This window comes from Monodon monoceros, unplaced genomic scaffold, assembly GCF_005190385.1.
Source record: "Monodon monoceros isolate NGI ecotype Baffin Bay Population unplaced genomic scaffold, NGI_Narwhal_1 Super_Scaffold_3, whole genome shotgun sequence".
Classification (NCBI taxonomy): domain Eukaryota; kingdom Metazoa; phylum Chordata; class Mammalia; order Artiodactyla; family Monodontidae; genus Monodon; species Monodon monoceros.
Window position 1 is genome coordinate 27,059,585 of NW_021703780.1, and position 26,880 is coordinate 27,086,464.

The window sequence follows — 26,880 nt, forward strand, 5'->3', positions numbered from 1 at the left end:
ATGAAGGTGATATTATTGCTCCCATCTTTGGGTCATGGAGAGGATTAAATGAGGTAATGTACATCATCTATGTCATGCAGTGCTTGGCACATCGTGAGCCTCCAGTAAATGTTAGCTGCTGCTATTACTTAATTACAGCCATTAGCAAATAAAAATGTATTAGGGTTTTACAAGCATTGCATTTCTTGTGAGGAAGTAAGGAATGGAAAATATTTTCATTATGCACATAATGCCTGGTTAAACAAACTTTTAATGTAGCAATAGAAACTTCTAAAAAGGTGTAGTGCAATATAGTAGTAATTATTCTTGCCTACTGGGAACAACAGAGAGGTAAGATACTAGTGTCTCTGTTTGGGTTGTGCGTTATGTGTTATTAGCAGTACATGTAAGGATGCTACCTTGGCATTATGTGCTGTAGCCCAGAGTTTCTCAAACTTTAATGTGCGTATGAATCATCTGGGGATCTTATTAAAAGGCAGTCTGATCTGGTATGTCTGGGGTGGGGCCTGAGATTCTGTGTTTCTACCAGATCCCAGGTGTGCTGATTGTTGAATGGCTGCATTGAGTAGCAAGGGTTTAGAATAAAAAATGAAGCTATTGGATTTTAATAGTGAGTTTTTAAATTATTTTTTTTTCCTCTTTAGCACTTTGCTTTGGGCATTTAGTGTATTTGCACATTATGAATTTGAGTCTCCTCAGTGTTCTGCAAATTGGGAAGTCAACAAATTTATATAAAGTTAATATTGTCAAACAACTGGCAGGTAGGAGGAGGATAGAATAAAAGACAGAAACAAAAACCTCTCTATCTTTGGCTGTCTCTGAGAATGTGACATGAATATTTGGAGCCAGGTTGGAGCTGCTTCTCAATGCCATGATCACTACACAAAGGTCTGTGCTGCTCCTTTCATCTGGCTGCCACCAAGGCACAGAGGCAGGAATCAGGTCCCACCAATGTTGTTTGATGATGACCATGGTAAGGACACATCCCTCCATCAGAATCTATAATATACTCTGACTGCTTTTCTCAGTGAGCCTCACCTGATTATCCCAGACTGGGTATGCAGCCAAAGGGTATATAAAGTATTGGACAAGTTTTCCAAGTCTTTTTAGAGCATCCATTTTATTCAAAGACTTGGAAAATTCCATTAACACAAACATGGATCATTTATAGCATTTATAACTTAACGTTTGTATGCATTTAATAAAATAATATAAGAGCTTATAATAGGCCACCTGTGGCTATATTCCTATACCCCATTATTTTGCCATTAAGGCTTATTTCAAGGGGAACAGATGAAAGCTCTTGGAAGTGAAAAGAGCAAGAGAAGAAACCCAGGGAGGCACTATAAGAAAATTGACATAAGTCAAAACACTTAATTTCTAGTCCTTGCTCTGCCACTCCTGTCCTTTATAACTCTTTATCTCTCTGGTCTCCCTCAGTTTTCTCATTTAAAAAATGAAACAGACTGATTTTGAGGTCCCTCCAAGCTCTGACATTTTATGATTTTATGATTGTATTATTCTTTTCTTCTGAGAATTTTACCCTAACTCATAGGTGGTCAGTTGACTATTTTGTATGGTAGAGCCTTCCCCAGCCCTGGGTCCTATGGTAGTCCCCATCTGTGACCAGAGCTGTCAATCATTCTGTGATTATTTCCATTGTTTTACAGAGTCAAAGACCTTACCCTAGAGACGGAGTTTTATTTGAAATACAATGCAGTGCACATGGTGCTGAAAAAATGTGTCACCCCACATGCTATGGGGTAAGTCTTTAAAGAATTTACCCCCAAATGTAGGGTATCAATGAGGCAATGTAAACCACCAGAACAGCTACTTGACAATTTGTCACTCAACTTCAGCAAAACTGTAGAGGAACAGCACAATGAATTAATGAATAGCAACAAATCCCCATGACAACATGTTAGTTCATTAAAATTTTATCAGCATTCTTCCTAAGGAAAGTGTGCCTTCTGTTCTATGTTGAGTTTCTTCAACATTGTTTTACAGCCAATTCACAGCATTCTGGTGCTTCAAAATTAGTTCCTGTGGAGAGTGAGATACACATAGACTCTATACTGTGTCACACATGGGTCTCCTGGGTGTCACAATGAAATATTGCCTGCTTTTTTGTGTATCTTATGGCTTAAACATTAACAAGTATTTCTCTACTGCCTTTTTTGGAGAGTAGGTTAATTAAGTGAAAATCCATCTCTGTGTTAATTTTTAGCAAATGTATTAAATTGCATTTCATAAATGTCTAATATTCAACAAAAAGGCATCAAATAGAGGGAAAACAGCAAAATATTTTTGCTTGCTGCCACAGTGGCATGTTCCCTCTGGATTTGGAAAACAATAATAACACACAAGCCTTGACATTTTCCTTGGATTGTGTTCTCTCCTTGAAAAAAAATGTTTTAATGTGTAACCCAAATGCCAGGGGTCTGGGTTTTCCCAACTCTTCCAGCATAATAGCGACACACTTCCCTTTTATAATTTAAAAAAAGTCTCATAATCCCATCCTACAAACAATAGGAAAACCAGCATGGTCCCCAATGTTTTTGAGGATTTTTGAGGGGATTACATTCTTTCTATTCAGTGTCTGCTATTGGGTCTGCTTCTACTGAATTCTAAGTCATACTTATGCCTTTCCTTTTATAAAAGTACCTAAATGGACATCTATATGGGAGTCAGCCCTTTTTATATTTTATTGACTTGAAATAGCACACATTCCCCAATTAGAGCAGTTTAGCAACCTCTCATTTAGCCCCACAAATTGAGGATTATGATCTCGCTAAAGATCACAGACTTAGACCTTTCGTCCATATATACCTTGATCTTTATTTTTCTGGCACAGAAATTGGAGAAGTGATTTTCAGCATGCCATTAAATGTGTTTACAATGGACACTATGAATTTGTTAATTAGTGTAACTTTTTATTGTGAAATTTAGCAAAGGATATCAAATAATATTGCATATATCCCTTGACCTGAAAACTGTTTCTAGGATATGTGAAAAATTATCAGACATTTGTACTAAAATTTATGCATAAGAATATTCATGACCACATTGCTTATAGTAGCAAGAAAAATGGAGTTAATCTAAATATTTGATAAGAGATTAATATAATTTGTTAAATCCATAAATTTAATACTAGTTAGTCATTAAAAACAATGAGGTAAATCTTCATTTACTGACATAGTGGATTATTCACAATAAATTGTTAAATTACAGGAAAGTATAACATGATTGGTTTTTTTGTCCTACAGTGTCTATACCAATGTGAATATTTGTGTGAGATGAAATCTATAAGAAAAGACACCAGAAAGTTAATAGTATTTATCACTAGATTATGGGATTTAAGGTGACTTTTTTTCTTCATGCTTGTGTTTTTAAATTTTTCTGTGATAACCATGTAATATTTTGTAACTTCTTAATACAAGCAAAATGTTTTTAATCATAAACTTTAGACAAACCAATTGTAAGAATTACTTTTATAAGATAATTAAATGCGTAAAATCAAATTAGTTGCATTATTTATAGCAGGATTTCTCAACAGCTTCACTACAGACATCTTGGGCTGAATAATTCTTTGTTGTGGGGACCTGTCCTTTGTATTGTGTGTAGACTGTGAGATATTTAATAGCATCCCTGGCCTCTACCCACTTGATGCAAGTAATATCCCCCAGTGGTGACAACCAAAAATATCTCCAGACATTGTCAAATGTCTCCTGGGGGACGCAAAATGAACACCCAGATGAGAACCTCTGATTTATAGATATCACTTAATTGATTGATACCATGTACCATGATTCTTAATTCAAACGTGGAACATTTACCTTCTCTCACATGTTCATCCTTCTTGTAATATTTCCTTTTTTCCTGTCTCCATCTTGAAGGAGAAGTTGTATTGTCTGCTCTTCAGAGGAAGCACCAATTCAGAGATTGGAATAGAAAAATTGACAAGTTGTGACTGGCTTAAGCCAATGAGTCTGAAAGGATTATCTGTTAATGTGGTCACCATGACTAATTGATCAAATAAAAGCTAACAAGGGAAGACTTGGGCCCCCAAATCCACAGGCCCTAAACCTTATGTCTACCTGAACAACAACAACAGAATATTTAGTTAGATCATTCCTTAAGTCCCACATTTAAAAAATAATTAGTCTAAATATAGATATATTCATATTTTCAGTAATTAGGCTGAGTCTGGAAAAACATATGATTCCTAAGACCAGAAGATGTGACTTTGAGCTCTGAGCCTGCCACTTGCCTGCTAACGTGACCCTGGACAAGTCTTTTAACCTCTTTAAGCTGAAGTTTTGTCCTTTAGAAAATAAGGATAATATCAACAGTCCGACTTAATTACTTGATTGTAATAAATAATGAGTGCTTTTATGGCTTGAAAGTGCTGTGTAAACTGCCAAGGCCTCCGTTCCCATTGGGAATTCATTTCTCATGGAGGTTATTGGTGGCCAGGGTTGCTATGGCAACGTTCTGGCTTGTAATGTTCCCAACACAATGCCTAATACATACCTGCCATCTATTTACATCTAGAAAGCAAATAGAAATAATTAAGGAATTTAAATTTGTGTTTTTAAACATGTTTTCTGAATGTCTCAGTTCCTTTTGTCAGTGTTTCAGTACACATAGTAGAAATTAAATAAATCTTAGATGCTGGTGAATATGAAATATAAAACTAAAGAAGATAAAAGGAAGAGAAGTAAAATAAGGTGAATTCTTAAAAAAATAAGAACATCACAGAAATTAGGAAACACAGGTTTGAGCTCATTTCAAGAATTACCAGTGTGAGATTTCCTCTGATAGTTGTTTTCTCAGCTTTATTCAACACTGTTAAAATGAATCAACCAATGGGGCTTCTGCCATATCCCCCAGGAACCTCTGCTACACTGTAATATAACTAAACATTAGAATATCTTTTTCTGATTAGCTGTCTCACAGCTTCTCTCCAAAACCTCCCCTGTGGATTTCAGAAAATTATTGCAAACTAGCACCTGAACAAGAATGGAAGATATGCCAACTCCTTTGCCTGATAACAACTATCCCTGCTAAGTTCAAGATTGTACGTTGACAACTCCAAGAAAGCAATAATAAAATGGATTAAAAGGCACACACTAACCAACCACTTGATTTGACTTTCATTTATTCTCACTTTCAGTTCTTCAAAGTTCAGATATAAGGTCAGACTTAGATATGATGCCTGAACAGAAGATGACAATAAATACTTGAGTGAAATATGGGGTGAGTGTGTGTGTGTGTGTGTGTGTGTGTGTGTGTGTGTGTGTGTATGTGTATGTATGTGTATGCATTGAACAATCTCTGAAAAAGGACAAAGTGGTGTGGATAGCCCAAACTTGGAAGACATGTACAAGCTAATATTAATTTGCTGTCCACCATGTGGAAAGATAATATTACAAAACCTCTGATTAGCAAGAAATGTATTTCAAATTATTTTCTAAGAACTTGGAATAGATTTGGGATTAGCTTCTTTTGTTTAGGTTTGTTCAGTCTTCATGGGGAGTGGACACATTTGAGAAATGAATGCTCTGTGTAGGCTTAGATCAAGGAACAGCTTTAAGAGAGTTAGCCATAAACTTATAGATATATAGACCTGGAAGGGAGTTAATGTGATTAACGAGATGAGAGAAATGGTATGAGAAAACTCAGTTTGTCTGGGGAAATGATTGGATCCATTCTGGATAGCTGTAATATGAGCAGGATATGCATATACCTATGTAGTCATTCAGCAGTTAGTGGAATTGACACTATCATGTCCAGGAAATAAATTTATGGTAAAAATAGATATGAACTTGATTACTCACACTAGTTGGAAGTTAGAAGAGTGGATGAGATGACAAAGGTCAAGGAGCAGATGCATGAAATTGTTAAATGTCACAATTGGTTATTTAACTTTTAAAAAATGTATTGTCTGTCTTTCACACTAGACCTTAAGCTCTGTGAAAGCAAAATCTCCAATAATCTTGTTTACCATCATATTCTATCCTAGCAGAATGCCTGGGACATGGTGTCACTGAATGAATGCACAACAGTAGAGTTTATTTGTAAGCACAGAAATGAATTTGTATTTTATTGTTGTTGTTATTGATTTTTAACTGGAGCAATGTCATCAAGAAAAGGATTTTAAGGTAATTTTCCACTCCCCTCACATAGGCTTCTGTATTCTTTACTTGTGGATTGGTGAGTGGTATTCGGGTCAGGAGGAGGAAATTAAACATATTTCTCTGTTTCAGGCTGGGTAGGGGTTGTCTGTCACGAAGACACGCTTCTTTGTTTGAAGGGTCTGTGTTCCAGCAGGGATTATATAGATTGGATTGACTTGGAAGAAATCATTTGTTAACGGTGTCTCACCCATATCTAATTCTAGAGGATTTTCTTTTATCTAGTCTTTCCAAAGATTCAACTTTCAAAAAAAAAAACCTTCTTTTCTTTTTACTCATATTTCATTAGTATATGCAATATTTAATAGCATTTTGTAATTACAATAAATTTGAGATGAAACACTGATGACTGTTGATAATAAAATTGTTAAACTAGACAGGTCACATTCAGTGTGTATGGTTACCAGTAACTATGCGTTACTGAGGGCATGAAGAGTATCAGTTAAAGTGGAAAACTGGTAACGTACAGATCAGCCAAGATAACTCATAACATAGCTCCACCGGCTGGCTTGGTTTTACATGCCCATCCTTGACATAATCACTGTGGCCAAAGGAATATATTACAGATAACCTTAGATGGTTCCTCCAAAGTGATTTTCAGCAACCTCTATTTCCCTTGGCTTTGTTGACCTGAAACAAATAGACTGCCAGATGATATTTCTCCAGCAAAGATGAATTTGGGATCAGCAGACACTTGCAATTTGAGGTCTGCAAATGTGGGGGGCCACATGCAAGTCCCCACATGGCAAGGGAAGGAGAACATTTTTGGAAGGGGAGAAAGAAGTTGGAAGAACTGTAGTAAACAAAGAGTCCTTGGCTTTTTATTGGCTGAGTCCTTGCAGGGAAAGCAGAGGAGTATGTCTTCTTCCTGTTGGGCTCTGCTATCATCACAGGGTGTGAGAGCGGCCCCTTCTGGTCTCCCAACTCTATTTAATTGAGGTTTCTGTTTATTAATATTTTCCAGCATCTTCACCTTCTTCCCACCATACAAGCAGAATAAGCCAGACACTTGATTTTCTATTCCTTATTGTAACTAAGGATAGCCATGTGACCTAGCTGTAACTATTTGGTAGTCTTCTGGGGAATTTCTGGGGTAAGATTTCTCTCCCTGATAAAAGGTGAATGAGTATGAGAAGACTGGCTTTCTCTTTCTACCGTGACATGCACCTTTCCCCCACTTCTTGCTTGTGGATGCAGTCATGTGACTATGAGGGAAAAGCAAAGAGAATCTTAGGGAGGTCTACCCCGCAGCTTGAAATTATGGAGCTGCTGAAATAACTTGAAATTGGTTATTTAATTATGACTAGTCACTTTTAGTTGGTTTCCTCTTACCTATAAATGAATGCTTCCTTACTGATGGAGAATGAAATCTCACTCCCAGGGATAGGGTGTGTATGTGTTGAACAGTCATGGACTGAGGATGGGGGAGGGTGGTTTACCCAAAGGAAACAAAGGCACTGTTATTAAGAGAAAGTAGAATATTACTCAGCCATAAAAAAGAATGAAATAATGCCATTTGCAGCTACATGGATGGCCCTAGAGATTGTCACACTGAGTGAAGTAAGTCAGACACAGAAAGACAAATATCATAGGATATTGCTTATATGTGGAATCTAAAAAATGGTACAAATGAACTTACTTACAAAACAAAAATAGACTTACATCTGGTTACCAAGGAGGAAAGGGGGGGGAGGGATAAATTGGGAGATTCAGGTTGACATATACACACTACTATATATAAAATAGACAACTAAAAAGGACCTACTGTATAGCACAGGGAACTTTACTCAATACTCTGTAATGACCTATATGGGAAAAGAATCTTAAAAAGTGTGGATATATGTATATGGATGACTGATTCATTTTGCTGTACAGCAGAAACTAACACAAGATTGTAAATCAACTATACTCCAATAAAAATTAGTTTAAAAAAAGAAAGCAGAAAATGAATCTTGGACAAAAACAAGACGAGTCCATCTTATGTGGGCATCAAAAACACTCCATATTTTCTATATGGATCTAAAGTAAAAATGCAGATGTTAGATGTTGTTTCTAGAGAAAACTAAGTGCTAAACTCTACCGCTCTGCTTTTCTAAGCCCTGCTAACGTTTCCTTTCCCCTCTTCTCCTAAGATGTTAGTCACTGTTAAATTAGAATTCCATGTGGAGTAGGCAGCTAAGTTGACTTGAGCTAGAGTCAAATGAAACTGTCAAAAGAAGAATGCCAGTCACTTTAAGCTGCTGTCTGAAGTCTGCCTGCCTGTCTCTTTCCTGTAGTCTCTGTAAGACAGCTCTTGTTAAAGGTGTATGTCATGTCAGTCAAACACCATAGGAGGTGTTTGGAATTTGAGGTATTGACAATAGGTATTTGCTTTTGTCTTACATAATCCCATCTCAAAGGTGTGTGGTAGGTACAGATAACTCTTGAAAGAAAGGGGACAAAAACGATGGATGAAAAATTGTAGATAGATGGTAGCAGGTACTATCTATTATTCCCTGACTTATCAAATGGATACTACATTTAACAACATTTTTTCCCTTTATTTGAGCACATGATCATTCTCATGATGGATTTTATAAAAAATAGTAGCTTAGTAGAAAAATGCATGGTTTGCATAAGCCTCAATTCAATAAAAGTTACTGAGAGTCTGCTAATTTTAGGGTATAGTTTATGACATTGCAAAGGATAATATAAAAATTAGAAGACACAAATTCCCACCTTTAAGTGATTTACAATGAGGGTGGAGGTTGGGGAAGAGGAAGGCAAGGTAATTATATAATTATAATTCAAGGAAATTAATTAAGCAGTAGAGTAGAGCTACAAAATATAGGTGTTCTGAATTGACATCTGGTTATAGGGTCAGGGAGTAATCAAGATGAGGATGATAGTCAATATAATATTGTTTTTCTGGACTGTGAAAATGAATTCTATGTTAAGATAGGAACACCTGTGTGTTAGGCTCAGACCTTTAGTAAACTAGAAAAATCTTACCTTTATTAATTTTTGGAAAATTAATACCTGGACAAAATTTACCTTTATTAATTCAGATTCATCTATAAGATGAAGTGTTTTATTAGTGATAATATTAGCCTGGAATATTTATGTTTCTTTTTTATCTAGGGAATTGATTAAATTATTACATAATATGTATGTAAGTATAATACTTTAAATACAAAAGGGTAATAGAGTGGTAGGCACTTTTATAATTAATACTTTTATAATTAATTTACCTTGATGAGCCTGAGTCATGAAAAACCGCCAGTCATTAGAGAAGTATTGTTTGTCCATTCTATTCTTACTTCAATGGAAAATTGAACTAATATATTTTTGGAAAATCTTTGACAAGAGTTCAAACAAAATGATTTTTCCTGTTAATCTGGAATTAAGTAGAAATTAAATTAACCATAGCTCTGCATTCCTTGAAAATTCAAGCTTTTGCAAATTTTTCTGTGAATATAAGTATTTAGATACTTATTGTTCTCTCCCTCATACAATGTATTCAGTTCCACCAACAAAAATTCCTATTAAATGCAATATTATGATAGAATATATAGAAGAGAACATATCCTTTGCTGTTAAGTCAAAATGCCCAATTCACATTTGCTACATTTTTAATTGTTTTAAGTCCAAGGAATTTTCAGTATGACAGTGATTTTGTATTTTTAATGACGATATGATTTATTTATTGAGCACGTACTATTTGCTGGAAAAAATACATACAATCTAATCATTTTAATACTCTAACCAGGAAATGCCTACCTTCAACTATGAGAGAACTGAGTTTCAAAAGTCTTCAGTCAATTATCAATGTTCTATATATAATTGATATCATTCGAAGCCAAGACTGGGATCAGCCTCTGTCCACTGAATTATACTTTTGCACAGAGACCCTTGAAAAGAAAGTTCCACTGCCTTTCTTCATTAGGCAAATTATCTCCTTGGGCAACACAGCTAAGGGATGTGTTTTCTTATGATCAACTTAACTGTTCTTGAATTTTTTGGAGGGGTGGTATTCGAGCAATCATACTGTCAACTGAGGCTTTGATAATTTTCTATGTCCTGCATAGCAGGTCATATAAGAGTGATGAATGTAAAATTTTTCCTTACACTACACATTTGGTCTCTTTGCTCTGCTGAGTTTTTTTTTTTTTTTTTTAGGAGGTGTAACAACTGAAACTTTAATAGTAAAAATAGATCTCATTCCCTTAGGAATTCAGGAGAATAAGTCTGAAACCTAGTCTGGAATTGGCACTTCACAGAGACTTCGTAGCCAGTTGTCTAATTCTACCTAAGTAGGTTTTAACTTCTGATGTAGTATTAACATATCTGTAACAGGATCTATTGACCACTACAAATATGTCTCATCTTTCTATTAGTATCTGATCTAACATCATTGTTTAAAATTTAATAGTTAAGAGAGGAGTCCTTGAAAATGTAAAGTTGCAGTTACCAGCAGACATTGTTTTGAGAATGGCTAGTGGCATCCCGAGTCTGACATAGCTCAGAAATTCAGGTTCAACAACATAGGAATGCAGGGACTTCCCTGGCGGTCCGGTGGTTAAGACTTCTCCTTCCAATGCAGGCGGTGCCAGTTTGATCCCTAGTCGGGGAGCTAAGAGCCCACATGCCTCGCGGCTCTCATCACCCTCTTGGGCATCAGCACAAGGTGGGAATCAGCTGCATTCTTTATTTATCCCTCTGATTTTTCTGGAACCTTTCCTTCTAGAAGAAATCTCTGGGCTCTGCGGGAACTGTGAGTGATAACCATCAGGTAAATCTGAGACCAGACCAAATTCAACCAAAGTAGTTTTCAGAGACAGTCTATGCCAAGAAAGGTAGGCACTGGGAACACGAATTCATGACCTGCCCCCCAACTCACTAAAAGCAGAAATATCAATAACAACAAAACAGAACTCTACCTTGATGATGTAGGAAGCGCTGGAAACATTATCTATTCACTCAGGAAAAAGAAATTCTAATATAAAAGAGTAGGCTGCTTAAAGAGTCCCTGGAATGAGATCTGCAAAGGAGGGGAGGAGGGAGAGAGAGCTATTGGACATATTTACATCTTATTTTGGCACACATTCAACTAGTGTTGCAAATAGGTTCCCCTAGTCTCACTGCTCCTCCTTCCACTTGTTTTTGTCATTTCACTAGCATCAAAATGTGTTTATAGGGGCTTCCCTGGTGGCGCAGTGGTTGAGAGTCCGCCTGCCGATGCAGGGGACACGGGTTCGTGCCCCAGTCTGGGAAGATCCCACGTGCCGCGGAGCGGCTGGGCCCGTGAGCCATGGCCGCTGAGCCTGTGCGTCCGGAGCCTGTGCTCCGCAACGGGAGAGGCCACAGCAGTGAGAGGCCCGCGTACCGCAAAAAATAAATAAATAAATAAAATAAATGTGTTTATCATTGCTGAAACATTCAAAGGAGTTTGGATTTGGAATATGGAAGAAAGTCTGGGACAAGGATATGGGGTTTTGAGGAGATTATATAGGGATGTAAAGTGAAGTTGTGGAAATGAGAAGACCATGAAAGAAAAACTGAAAAGTAGACTAAGAAGAGTTGACATAGGAAGTAGTCTGAGTATAGTCTGCATTATTTCTGATCCAGAAGTGGGTGCTTCTTCCTCCTTGTGTTGGGAATGCTTCAAAGGGTGTATCTCTCCTTGAAAGTGAAGAGCTTCTATTGTGTCCTGGTAGAAGGCTATTCTTAGTATTTTCTGAAATGATAGCTTATGTATTAGTAAAAAGCAATGCTAGCTGCTATAAATCTTTGGGGCTTAAGACAATAGAAGTTTCTTTCTCTCTCATGTAACATCTAAAATGGGTTCATGATTGATGAGTGCTCAAAAAAAGTGAGTCTTTTTTGAGCAGTGATGAAGGTATCTAGCCTCCTTCCATCTTGTAGTTTTGCCTTTTCAACTCCTCGCTTTCAAGACCACTCTGCTATCTGCCTTACATCAGGGGATGGAGGATGGTGATCATGCATGAGATTTGTGACCAGGCTTGAAAGTGGTGTACACTACTTCCATCCTGTCCACACCTGACTGTAAGGTTACTGTGAGCTTTGCAGGAAGAAAAACCTGTCTTGGTGAAAGAATCTGTCAAATTCAGGGAAAACTTTCAAGTAAGTATTCCAGTGTCCTCACTGATGTCTGATATTCTACTCTAAAGCATCTTTCAATTGGTTCTTATCTCTGTTGACATATAAATTACAGAAGTAGGAGTTTGGGACATTGATGGATATTTAGTCTTTATTATAAATTGTTGCTTTTTAATTTGTGAGCATAACCCATTAGCAGGTTTTGACATCAATTTAATAAGTCAAGTGGTGACCTGCTTTTAACAAAAATGAAAAAGAACAGAATAGAATAAAAAATGTCTCAGTGCATTACATAAAGTACAGGAAAGTATTTTTGTATAACTTTTGTTTCAATTGTATATATATTTTTCCTTTATTTTATTTAAATTTTTTTCCAATTTTATGTATATTAAATACATACATTACATTATATATGCAGTATATAATTTCATATAACATATAAAATACCCACTAATATATAATTGAAACAAAAGTTATATGCTGTCTATCTATACATGTATATGTGGATTATTGTCTGCTGTAATGTTTTTCTTCCTAGGGTTGCATAAAAAATGTAAAATAGTAGTGTAACTAGTTTACCATACCTTTTCATACAAAGGTAGGACTTAGTGTGGATTTGGGGAATAAAATAAACCTATCCTATTTCACAGTTTTGCTTGGGGTTGTACAGAGGGAGTGAAATAGAGTGCCTACATAAGTTCCAATATAACCTGAATTTTCTTTTTTCTGTAGATAACAATGACAGGGCAGGAGATTTGTGAAATATCCTAAGAAATTATCACATTTCTACACAAGGCAAAGGATGAGTCAGTAGCAGAATTACAAACTTAACTCCCAATCTGTTTGCCTTCTGTCAGTTTTGGATAGATATTTGTTTTTAAAATCGTCATTTCAAGAAGTATCAATATACATGCATAATATCAGTCCTGTCATCTGAAGTTCTTTATATAAGCAGGTGGTTTTGGACCTTGCCTGCAGCAATAGCCTTTGATCATTTAGGGGCTACTGATGTACCCTAGGCAGCTCCAGTTAAACAGTTGTTTGTAGTAATTTAGTTATATACCTTTACACTATAGCTTTAATCTTTTTGCACTTATAATAGGCTCACAGTATGAGAATATTTGAAAAGATTTTCCCCCCACAGTTACACTTCACCTTTTTTTCCTGGGGACATACGTAGTAGTTCTTTTCCTGTATGAATGTAATTGAGATTATACATAAGGATGAATAGTTGATATATACAATTATAGATAAGGCTAGTAAAATCATCTGAGATGGTTTTTTATTAGAAACTAAATTCAACTAACTGTTTTTATTTGGATCTAACTTTTGAACCTAAAATCTAGAGTTCTTCAGGAATCCCAGAACGATAATGATATTTATTTCACTCCATGTATGGTTCAGAAAAAATGGAATATAATATAAAAAGTGGCTAAGGAGGAGGAGGATACAAAACCAAAGGACTGGGCTTCGCTGGTGGCGCAGTGGTTGAGAGTCCGCCTGCTGATGCAGGGGACACGGGTTCGTGCCCCGGTCCGGGAAGATCCCACATGCCGCGGAGCGGCTGGGCCCGTGAGCCATGGCCGCTGAGCCTGCGCGTCCGGAGCCTGCGCTCCACAGCGGGAGAGGCCACAGCAGTGAGAGGCCCGTGTACTGCAAAAAAAAAAACAAAAACAAAAAACCAAAGGACTGGTCAGTTTGGTCTCTACTCTTTTTTTGACATTAAATCTCAGATATTCCTAGTTTTTAGGGATGGGACAGCTATAAAACTACTGATGCTACAATGAATTCCCATGTGGTATCTGAATGAAGGGTGGGTCTCAAATACACAGCTGATTCTGGTGGAGGATGCAGGGTGAGTTCAACAAGAAATTCTAATCTAGTGGCTGCATGAATTTGGAGAAAAACATATCAGTTTTGGATGCAAAGAGAAATGCTCTTGAACCCTGGCTCTGCCATTTATTCTAGTTGTGACTGTAGGCTAATTATTTAACTTGTCTATGCTTAGGCCTTCTCATTTATAAAATAGGAATGATGATACTTTATCAGTCAGGAATGTTTATTGTGAGTGACAGAGATCCCAGTTCAGACTGACTTAAATGAAAAGAGAATTTTGGCAAGGGGATGGGGGGCACCTAATAGAAAACCCAGAGACATACAGCATCAGGGGAACTGTTTGATTTAGGGTCATGTGTCTTTAAGGTTCCAGCTCTTTCTCTGCATCTCTCACAGTTTTGCTGTTACGTACTTTTGAGCTTGGACATCATACAAGATGTATTAATGGTAGCAAAAGTGACTGGAAAACATCTAGGCCACACAATTACATCCTAAATGAAGCAGGGAGAAAAGAGCACATTTTAGAAAATAGTTTCTGTAGAAAAGTCAAAAACTTTCTTACCTAGAAATCTCCCATAAAAAGCTCTTCTTGCCATAAATTTGATCATATGACAGTCTCTGAAACAATCACTGCAGCCATAAGAGTGGGATAAACTATTAGGGTCCAACCCTGAAATAGAGGGTCAGTATATCTGCAAATAAATTCTGGCTGACATGGGTCTCCCAAAGAAATCTAGGTTTTGTTTAGGAGAAAAAAGATGCTGGGGAGGCAAGTATCTGCTACCCGCTGCTTGACTACCCTACATCCATATGCATTCTTCTTCCCATCAAGATATGCTGAGGCTTATGTACCTGCCCCGTCTCCTTTCCAAGGAGACCCTCCAAACTCGCTTCCCTGAGTGGGAAAGAGTTAACACACCAGGCCTGGTCGTTCAACATTAGCATAGTATCAGGAGGGCCTGCTGTGTGACTGAGCCTTGGCCAACTCCTGGAGACATGGCCCTTGGAATGTTCCCTCTGTTATTAATTAATTAGGTTGTTTTATATGCCTGAGACACCCAACTGTACTAGACCAACTTGTCCAGATAGTTTATGCCGACACTGTGATTTCCGGTGGACACTGGTTTCCTTCTGGGGTTCTGGAGATGAGGAAATCATGGCTGGCCACGCAGGTGAATGTGCTGACTGTAACCAGCCCTCAGTAAGAGTCCTGCAGTCTGAGATGCAGGTGTGCTTCCTTGGGTGGAAACACTTTGCCCGTGCTACGGATCATTGTTGGAGGAACGGCGCATCCTGTGTGACTTCCATGAAGGAGGGCTTTAGAAACCTGTGTCTATTTCCCAACAGACTCCACTAGGTGCATCTTTTCCCCTTGCTGATCCTGCTTTGTATCCTTTTTGCTGTAATAAATATTAGCCTGAGTATAACTGTTTCTGAGTTTAGCAAGTCCTAGGGAATCATCGAAAGTGCGTGTGGTTGTGCTACCCCTGAAACAATCACACTGCTGCACCCAGAGCCAGAACTAGGATTCTCTAGGTTAGGGGTAGACAACTATTTTTTTTAAAGGGCCAGATCTTAAAACACTTTATGCTTTGTGAGTCATAATGCCTCTGTGGCAATTAGTTAAGCCTGCTAGCTATAGTAATGCAGTGTGAAAGCAGCCACTTAGACAACTCATAAACAAATGGGTGTGGCTGAGCTTCAGTACAATTTTAGTCACAAATGCAAGTGGCGGAAAGGACAGGTTTGGTCCACACTGTAGTTTGTTGGCTCTTGTTCTAGGTAGTGAGCCAGATTCTTGGTTTTATCCAAATGTAGCTTCCTGTGGTGTGATGATCTGACCGAATTTAACTGGGAAGTGTTAACTTCTTACAGTAAAATCAATATACAGTGGCGGGTAACAAATAAAAATATATATTAATCAATGGTCTGTAAGACACATATTTCCTGCTGCACCAGAGTAACACAGCCTCCTTGACCTGGGAGCAAAGTAAGTTCCTAGCGGATCTGGTGCTTCTACATCCCCTTGGAAGTTATCTCTTATCTACTGGCACTGTGATCACAGCTTAGATAGGAATTTGGGTGGAATTTACCTTTGGGGCTTCAGGCAGTACTCGTTCTCTTGGTCTGGGGCCTGAGAATTGCCTTGGGAATAGAGTCATCAACAACCTTAATTCCTCATTAACTGGAAACTCAAACTGTTTCCTTAATACTTTAATTGAATTTTAAGCAGACTTTAAACTACTTTTATTGAACTTCAAGGGATAGTAAACAAAGCCAGGGATGTTATTAGATCATAGACTTTGAGTTTATAACATGCCCAGAGAAAGTTGTTTCTCAGAAATAGGTGTTCACTTAATGGCCTCTGCCTTGTTCTCTTCTAGGGAGCAATTCAGAACAATAGGCTGATGGAGTGGGGTTTGGGGGAGTCACTCATCTGCATCTTTGCAATGTGAGGTGATGGCCCCCTTTTCCCGTACTGAATACACAAGACGTTATTTGGGAGGTGCCCAGGCAATAAAACTTGTCTCAGGCTCTAATTTTATCACTTGATAATTTTTCTCCTCTATGATTTTTATTACAACTGATTTTAGCATGGGGCTGGATAATTCAGTTTTTTTTCTACCTGTGCAAAGACATCTCCTAGTCAACTTTAATTACTTGGAACACATCGAAAGAATCACTCTGAGAAAAGTGGATGTTCTTTCTTTGGCCCAGATTTTCCTATTTTCTATAGGTCTGGTTTCTCCTATTTTCTTCTATAGAAGACTACTTCAGTTTCCTCATCAGTAAAATGGAGATCATAATTTAATACCTGTGCCAGGTATTAAATGAGCTAATACAAGTAAATTGTTAGTATAATGCCTGGTGCATAGTAAATAGTTAATATATGATGGCAAAAAAAGGCTGTAAGAGGCAGCTAACACATAAATATCTTAAAAATTTCCTACTAAATCTTTTAATGCTTCAGATTCAATACACGGTCTGAGCCTAAAGCTGCAAGTGCTATTTTTTGTTTGTTTTTGTTTTGTTTTTCTGGATCTTAGGTGCATTTATTCTTATACAATCATTACAAAATCAGGTCTGGGGTAGTTGCATGCCCTCACCTCCACCCCAGTGTGCAATGGCTCACTGCTAGCGGCCTTCTCCAGGAAGGCCTCCAATCTTCACCTCCAGGCTCCAGAAGAGCAGGGTGCAAACACACCCCACTGAGGGCCAGCAATAAAGTGCCTGATGTAGAGTGAGGGGATAGAACCCGGGCCACACAGATCCTGGCTGGCCCCCTAGACCTTCTCAGGCCCAGTTTGGGGGAGACTCTTGGACAACTCCTGCAGCTGCAGACAAAGGTGCTGCAGGAAATCCCAGACTAGCTTGGATCCCCCACTTTCTCAGCCCCCAAATTTCCTCCAGCAGGTGGAAAACCTCATTGCTGGATGGCCAAAAAGGGGCCTGGCTCTTTAAAATCCCAGCTAATGGCAGCTGAGGGGAGGGGCTAAGGAAAGAGCTGAAGGTTTGTCCCTTCTTATCAGAGTCCCCCAAACCAAACCCTGGGGGAGTCTATGAAAAAAAATAGCCTCAAGTTTCTAGGAGGAGGTTGGGAAGGTTGCCTCAGACCCTCAGGGAGCTGAGCCCCCCAGCAAGGAGTGGTGTGGCTGGAGGGCCCAGTCTTATGGAGGACAGACCCAAGGTGGTTGGTGGGAGAGGTGGGAGGGTTCTCAGACATTAGAACCTGACACAGGCAGAAGGATGCTCGGAGAGGGGGCAAGGGGTTTGTCCAAGGCCACTCAGGGAAGAGCCAAGCCCCAAACACCAGCCTCCCACCCCTGGGCCCTCCAACCCCACAAATGTCCCAACCTGGCCTCCAGATAGCTCCCACCTCCACAAAACCTCTTTCTGGCTCTGGGAAGGGAGGGGGCAACACAAAGTTCCCAGCTTCTTGGAACAGGACCCCACTGTCCCAGCCAACGGGAAGTAATTTGGGGTCCATCCTGGGGCTCTGGAAAAAGAAATCATGGGAAAGGACATGTCCTTAGCCTCAGATTACTCAGAAATAACCTGTCTATGCTCAGACCCTGACTGGACAAGAAATACCCACAACACCCGATTAACCACATAGAAGCCCAAATCCCTGATTTGGCCAAAAGATACCCCCAGGCCCTGAATGGCTGGAGGATTCACCCACTTCAAGGCCCAGATTGACCAAAAAACACTCGGACCAGCCTTGATTAGCCAGACATGGCCCTTGGTCGAGAGGCTGGGTGGAGAGCCACTTCTCCTGTGTCCCTTGTGAGGGTCCCACAGGCAGGGTGACCTAGGTCCAGGAGGGGTGTGGGAGAAGGTGATTCTGTACAGCTGGGCCCAGGATGAGAAGACCCTCTTCTCTGTGATGAGCCTGTGATGCCCTTGCTGCTAGGCCCATTCCAGATGTAGGTGATACTCGTCCAGCCCCTTGGGCTCGTAGTAGCCGTAGGGCATGCACTGCAGGCGGGGCTGCTGGCTGCAATAGTTGGGGACGGGGTGCAGGGCGACCATGCTATAGACGTGCAATCGCCGTGGCGAACCAACCCGTGCTCGACCGCGAACGGGACTTTTCCCTGACCTTGCCTCTTTCAACCCGGAAGAGGTCCACAAATTGGCGCATGCGTCCGAGAGGGAGCGCACGGGACTCGGTGCTGGGCACGCCAGGCCTGCGCACTGGGTGACGCGCGCCAGGCTTCCCTGGGGTTCCTGGATCCTGTTTGGGGGACCCCAGAAGATGAACAGAGTTTCGGGGCCCGGCTGGCGAACTCCGGGGGCCTCCGCAGCACACAGTATACCCTGGAACGGGCCGTCACGCGGAAGGGGGTTTCGTTGCCCGCGTCGGCCGAGGAGCCCCAGGTGGGTGCCTCGTTTGCGCGGATTGTGCTCGCTGGATCTGGGGCCCAGCTTGGTGCCTAGCAGGTGGCTGAAGATGGTGACAGTCACATACTTGTGGCACCGGGAAAGCCTCGTTTTGTTGCCAAGAGTGGGGCTGGAGCCATCGGTGATGCTCCACTTCTACAGGCTGACGGATGCGGCCCGGGAGCGTTAATGAAAGACCCCACTGGCACCGTTGGGAGTTTGTTGCTACTGAGGGGCAGGGGACAGAGTCCTGCTGGCAGCCCAGGGGCAGGGGTGTGGGGCTACACTGGCTGAGGGGCCTCCGGAAGTCATGTGACGTCTCTGAGCCTCCGTTTCCTCATCTGCCCCGGGGAGCGCCTGGCCCCTTGTAGCCCCCAAGCCCCCTCACAAGGCGCGGGGAGCCGAGGGCCAGAGTTCGCGCCGCGCCGCTCGGGCCGCCCAGGCTCCGCCGCAGCCTCCGCCCTCCAGGTCCTAGCGCCGCCGCTCACCTCCAGCGCCCAGGCCTGGGCGGTGGACCAACTGTTACTGTGTTAACAAGGAGTTTTCATACCCTGTAACAAAGGTTGCCAGTTTTCTCAGCTCCAGATGACAGAGTCCTCATGACCTTTTTCCCTACTTCAATGTAGACAATTCTGCATAAGTTAAATCTTTTTCAATACCCCATTTCTGGTTCTAAGCGCTATGTGAATAAGAATCATTTAGTTGACAGAGATGGAAAATCCCAATCAAGATGGCTTAACCCAAAAGAAGGTATATTGGCTGAGTTAACATAGCAGTTCAAGGAAGACGGGATTCAGGCATGGCTTGATCTAGAGGTGCGTGATGTCATTGGAGCTCTAGTTATATATTTCTCTATGAAGTCCCTGGCTCTGCTCTTCTTCATTGATCCGTGTCATTTTCAGGCTGTCTCCCTTCAAGACGGTGAAATGGCTGAGAGAAGTTAAAGACTCACCTGTACTTACTACACTATTCAGAGAGTAAATCCATTCCAGTTGCTCCTGTTACAAGGATAAACTGAGGCATATTACAGTATTTAGGAGTTCATTTGAGCAAAAACGAATTTGACTTGGGCAGCACCAAAACGGAAGTGGTTAGTGCTCTATGGACAGGGAGAGACTTTTCTAGAGAAAGGGCAGAAGCAAAGTAAGGAAATTATTGATTGGCTGCAGCTCTAAGCCTAGTTGGCTATTTGTGATTGGTGGTGCTTGGCATTTTGATATTGTAACCTTGAGGCATTTACAGGCTTAGATTTTGGTTTGCTTATGAAGGCTGCCATGGTAATAGAGTCGCCTCCATCTAATGGCCTCCTCGTTTAATTAGTTTGTCACTCATTAGGAGGAGAGGAGTCTCCTTAAGAGGACAGAGACTCAATGTCACAGAAGACAGAGATTTCATCTACCCAGTTGACTGCTTGTGACAGATACTGCAGACTGGATGCAAAAGCTCCATTCTTATTCCTCTGTAATATCCTTCACTTCACTTGTGAGACAGGGACATTTAAAACAGTTTCTAAACTTCTTTTCAGATGATGTATTTATGCCAACAAAGCCATCCATGTAAGATTTGCAAGGTGGAAGGAAGCCAGTCTCTACTGTATTGCTTCAACGAGTTCTGAAGGTAAGCACAGTTGTGGAGATTTTGGTCTTCCTTTGTTTGCTTTTTCTTCATCAATGTTATTAGAGTTTCCAGTGTCCAATCTTGTGCCAGGAGGCAGGGCATAGGGCTTGAATTGTAGTCAAGGTGATGTGATCTTAGGGCCAACAGCTGGCTTCCTCTTGCTGGGATCTTGAAGGAAACAGTGTGATACTTGAGTCAGCAATTGAACCAGCAGCTTCCTGATTACCCAGCTTTCTGGTAACAGGGAAGACAGCTGCCTTATTAGGCTAATTCCTTTATGGTGTTCTGGGAATCATTTCTAAAGACTGAGGCTTGGTCTGGCTCCTTCAGCTCCTCCAATGATTTTGTAAGCTAAGGACCCTGTACTAAATGCCTTTCGGCTTAAACTATCTAGAATAGCTTCTGTCGTCTGCAGCTGAATCAATGCCCCCCTATATTCTAAGTGTCTAGAACTATTGTTGATACATTGTACATATACAAAAATTATTTGTCACCTGGCTGATTTTTATCCCCAGAAACATCTACCCCCAAATTTCCTGTTTTTTTTTTTAATTGAATGAAATAAGATACCAGTTACTGCCTCAAATTTTAGGACCTGGGTGATGGACTACACTGAACCCTGGAACTGAGGGTAGAGCATAGTAGACCATATGGCTGAGACTGAAGGAAGAAAAATTCCCTAAAGCAATTGAGGTATTTTTTGTGGAGAGCAGGAAATACTACCAGTGGAGGCAAACAATGAGTATGTACTAGAGAAGTCTGCTTTTAAATAATTGTGTGCATTCCAGGAGATGATACTTGTTTACCTCAGCCAATTCTGTTTGTGAGACAAAAATACCACAGAGGGAATACTGAGAGAACAATAAAAACAAATTGTTTGAGACAATGCTATTTACACACCCTCTTTCCCCATTAGCCACTCACCCCTTCTTCAGTAGTGTCAGAATCTCGATTTTTAGCCTGGCATATTGCTGCCCAAGTTAAAGATTTATTTCCTAATTTTCTTAGCAGCTAGGTACAAACAGGTGACTAAGTAAGGCCAATGAAATGTAAGCAGAAGTTTCGTGTGTGGCTTCCGCAAGAATTCCTTACAAGGGAAGAGGCAAACAGCATTTTGTCCCTTCCACTTTTTCACTTTGCTGGCCTGCAGATGTGATGGTTAGAATTCTGGCAGCCATTTTGGACGATGAGGTGTCCTTGATGGTACAATGGAAAGAGTGGGTCATGATCTCATTATAATTTTGGAGCCACTGTGACAATTCTGGGCAGCGGGTTTTCAAAATCCTTTTGTGATCGATAGGAAAACTTCTAACTTGTTTAAACCAGTGCTGTTTTGGAGGTTTTCTGTTCAATGCAGATGAACTCAATCATATCCAATACCTAAGGAATAGGGATGTGACTTTAAATTCTGTAGGGGGATGCACATTATAGACTTAGGAAAGAAGACAGAAATGGAAGAATTGAGCAAAATCAGAGATAAGAGGTGAAGAATGTAGGACAGTTTTCACAGTGGCAAACATTAATATCATCTTGTTGTTAATATTTATCTTTACAACTCTCTTTATAGCATCTGAATCTCCTTCCATTTTGTGAGTGTACTATACAGTCATCTAGGCTGAGCCAATCAGACCACTCACCCTGGATCTTAAATCAAAAGCAAATGATACCAGGAAGGGAGAGCAGTAGAAACTTCTTGGTTGTGCCAGTCGAAAGTGGTGTCACCCAGCGTCCAGTGCCAATAATGTGGGAGGGTGCGATATGGGATTAAGAGATTCGTGGTGGCAGCAACAGGGTTCCGCTTGGCAGTAGCTCTCCGGTTGGAGTTTGGCTGTGGTTCGGGCTGTGTCGTTGCTACATGATTCCTTCTCTTCTCCAGGCTCCTTAGTGATTCAAATCTGGGTCCTCCCCTTATAACATCTTTTAAAAACTCCTTTTTATTTGCTTACATCAGCCAGAGTCAGTTTGCGTCGATAGCTAAAGTGAACTCCGTCTGGTACACATCTTCTAATAATCATGCCGTATGTAATACTGCAAAGACAAACCTTGATTTAAATAAGAAATTTCAACCTGTCTTTTTTTTCTGAATTGATTTTAAATAACATCCATATGTTTCTCCAGGGGTGAGAAGGCTTAGGCGCTTCTTTGATTAGTCTTTCTGCCTTTCTAAATTCATGTTTCAAAACCAATTCATTTAAACTTGAAAAAGATGAATTTGGATTGAAAGAATGAACCCATATGTTTCAAATGGATTTTGAATTTACCAAGAATAAGACTCCTTAAATCCACACTTGATAAATACCCATCTAAACCTGTTACAAATGTGACATTAATGTGTGTGTATTAAAGGAATGCAGAATAACTAGGACATAGTATCTGTATTGTCAGTCTTTCCAAAATTTTGTCCATTTATCAAGGAAACTTCTATTAAGTGCCTGGCTCATAGTTGATCCTTAATAAATGTTATTGATAATTGAATTTGGTAAGAATAATAGGATGACTTTTCTGGGATTCTGTTTATGTAGAATTCTTGTAGCTTAGAAAGATGGAAATAATTTAGCAGCAGGAGGGTCGACAGCAGTAGAAAATGATATGTGAGCTGTAAAATTTATTACGCTGATTACATGATGGCTAGTAGATGTTTTAAACAGAGCACAATTCTGCTTTCTGGTTATTTAACATTTCAGTGTTCATTTCCAAGTGCACACCACCTCCTTCTCACTGCCAGAGTCAATAAGTATTTACTAAATAGGCATACGTGCAAGTTACCTTATCAGGTATACATTCATAGTTTGTACCAAGCATACTGTATTTCATCCCTTGAAGGACCATGCTTCCTGACTGCTGTAGGTGAGGTATCATTATTTATTGAATGTCATGATTCATCTCCCTCATATACCTATAGCTTGTTATGTGGATTAAAATTTGTTCTTCGTTTCTTTCAGACATACAGGTTGTCCATGGTTATAATAAAATGTCCGAATGTATAACAAAATAAGGTTTGAGAATCACTGTTTTGAGTGCTTTGTTACTGAACAATCATTTTACATATTTTTTAACATTTAAAAATATTTTTATTTTCTTTTACATTCTTTTTAACAAAACTCCTTTCATCTTTACCCCTCCCCCATTGTTATTAAAGGAAAAATCTGTACTTTTTGCTGTGTTTACTTGTTGGTGTTCCCTCCAAGACTGGGTGCTTCTCAAGGTCAGGGCTCATGGCATTTTTCTTTCATTATCATCTTGTCTGCAATATATTTGTAATATAATTGCCACTTAATAAAACTGTATTGTGTAGATATAACAGATGGAAATGGGCTTGAAGCTTTTTACTATGTGAGACAGTGCACTTAGGTGGAAAGAACTCAGACTTTGGGACCAGAAACATAGTTTCAAATTATTCCTTTATTAATTATGAAATAAATTATACTACTTTATTACTTATGTAACGAGTAATATTACTGGCTCTTACACTCCTAGTCTTCAGTTAGAAAAAAGAAATGATGGGGGATTGAGAAGATTAATGGAAATTATTGTATAATTTATTTAGCTCAGTGCCAAATGTACTATAGGCACACAGTAATGTTTGCTCCCTTTTTTTTTTTTTTTTTGCGGTATGCGGGCCTCTCACTGTTGTGGCCTCTCCCGTTGCAGAGCACAGGCTCCGGACGCGCAGGCTCAGCGGCCATGGCTCACAGGCCCAGCCGCTCCGCGGCTTGTGGGATATTCCCGGACCGGGGCACGAACCCGCATCCCCTGCATCGGCAAGCAGACTCTCAACCACTGCGCCACCAGGGAAGCCCTGCTCCCTTTTTTATTGGCATTAATTCCAGGCAGTGTTAGGTATACCATTTTACTTAAGTAGAGAAAGCACTAGGTAGACAGTTGAGAAAACTGAGTTCTGAAATTCATTTTGACCTTGCATGAGTTTGGATAAAGCCCCTAAACATTCTGGGTCTCAGTTTCTTCCGTCTAAAATGAGAATAACATCAGTCAAAGGATAGAAGTTATTAAAGTTAATAAGATGAAAAGCCTTGGAAAAATTTCAGTAACTACACACATAAAAGGTGTTACTATTTTTGTTTCTGTTTTAATTGTTCACAGCTCAGTAAATTATCATTTGTTAAAATTAAATTATATATATACATGTATATTTCTTTTGAGGCTAAGAAGATGTTACTAGTAGGTCCCTGAGGGTTCACAGAAAATGTTGATTTAAAACATTGAAAAGTAATCTTAAGGAAGAAAGTACTGTGGTGAAACAAGAGATTTGAAAGATGATTTTAGCTGTAAGATTTTGGACAGATTGAAGAGAGAGCTAAGACAGGTGGTGAGGAATGGGTTTTGGAATACCAAGTGTGAAATGACAAGGACAGGGACAGAGATTTAACCGTGGAAAAATAATAAGTCCTAGAAATGTATAACTGATTTTCCAAAAGAAAACTGTTCAACTTGTCTTTGGGTGTAGAATTTTGCAATAGGGTCTTTTATATACAACTAACCCTTGACTACTAAAGCGGGGAGCAACGTGTTTATTATTTTTCTTCATCTGGTAATAAACCTGTTGTGTTTTGCTCCATTGCAGCCAAACTCTCAAAGTTCTCCATCCAGTGTTTCCAATTCTTCACTGCCACTCTTCAAGACATTCTTTTTAGTAAGTGTTTCACACAAGAAAATTCTGTAAATGTTTGAAGAGGAAATCTTTATTTGTAAGAAGCATATTAACGACTGTTCATTAGACTTTATGTTTAGAAGTAAAAACTCAGGCAGAGAGACATCCAAGGAAAACGAAAAGTTCCAATTTGTGGGGTTTACACCCTAAGTACTTAAATACCTGCAAGCCTCATTGTCATTTTTTAAAGGAAAGTGCAGGGTATTAGGGCTGTCAACACACACTCTCTTTCAATCATGTTGATAATTTTGAAAAATGGACATTAACTTCTCAGTTTCTTTTCTGGGAACTTCTGCCCACCTCTTAAAGGTTGGAATTCACCAAGGGTTTTTCTAGAGCCCCTTATTTCGTGCTCATATTCTGTCTGAGTGATCCTGGCTGTTCTCATTATCTCTAACCTTTACTAAAGACTTCCAAGTTGATGTCTCTAATCTGGGCCTCTACAGTATAGTTACACAGCCCTTTGCTAACTAGACCTCTCCACAGGATGCCTTATAGGCATCTCTCTCAATACTTCTGAATATGAGCACTTTTGTTTCCTCTTAAGAATTTTCCCTCACCCTGTATTTTCTATCTTACCTGCTGATATTACTTTCCATCCAGCAGCCACACAAGAAATCGCTGCAGACCCCACCTTTCTTGCACACCCTACCATACATACCATAAAGTATTGCCAACTTTCCCACCTCAATAGCCCTGGGACAGATTCTTTTCTCTTTGTCCTTATAACAAGGTTTTGGTTTAACCCTCATCATCTCACGCAGGAGATTCCAAACTCAACTGCCTGCCTCCGGTCTTATCCCATTATGACTAATTCTTCATCCTGCCACCAGAGTGATCTTCTTAAAACTCACATTTGGCCATGTCACAGATTGGTGTGTAACCCTTTAAAAGAGTCCTAACTTTTACAGGCTAAATATCAAACCCTTTAATATATATGCTGATATCAATATATAGCATATAAGGAACTCTATCATTTAGCACCCGCCAATGCCACCCTCACACCCTTTTCTGGTAGTCACTTGCCTAGAATGCCATTTCTACTTTCTTAGCCTACTGGTCTATGTGGAATTCCTGCTAATGTTATGAAATTCAGTTCAGATCGCCTTCTCCAGGAAGCCTTCCGGACTCTCCTACTTGCTCTCACTGTGTTCCTCAGGAAATACTTTGCTCTGAGCTTTTCTCACAGTTTTGCACATCTGTCATTGCCTTCACTGCGTTGCATTTTGATGACCTCTTTGTGACAACCTTCCAGGCTTGGTTGTGGGTGACTTGAGGACAGGAATCATAGCTTGTTCTTTACCTCCAACATGCTTAGCACCAAGAGTGTACAGAATAACAAACTGTGTTTTTTTCAATGGATATATTGAAGGGCAATGAAATTATAAAAAGAGGAACAACATCTTTAAGACATTTCATCTATGTTTTCCTGTTTGTTCTTCCTCAATTTTACTAATATTGTGATAGATAATTCACAGTGAACATAGGCTGTCTAAGGGGAAAAGAAAGGAGATGGCCTTTTAAGCTGAGAGGTCATTTCCTTGCATTTCTCTAGATCTGAGATCTAATTAGATCTCTGAA

At 39.7% G+C, this 26,880-nt stretch overlaps 1 pseudogene; it reads right to left on the minus strand.

Annotated features, from left to right (window-relative positions):
- LOC114907542 overlaps positions 1-21,808 on the minus strand; it is a 50,068-nt pseudogene extending 28,260 nt beyond the window's left edge.
- Positions 21,809-26,880: the final 5,072 nt, after the last annotated feature.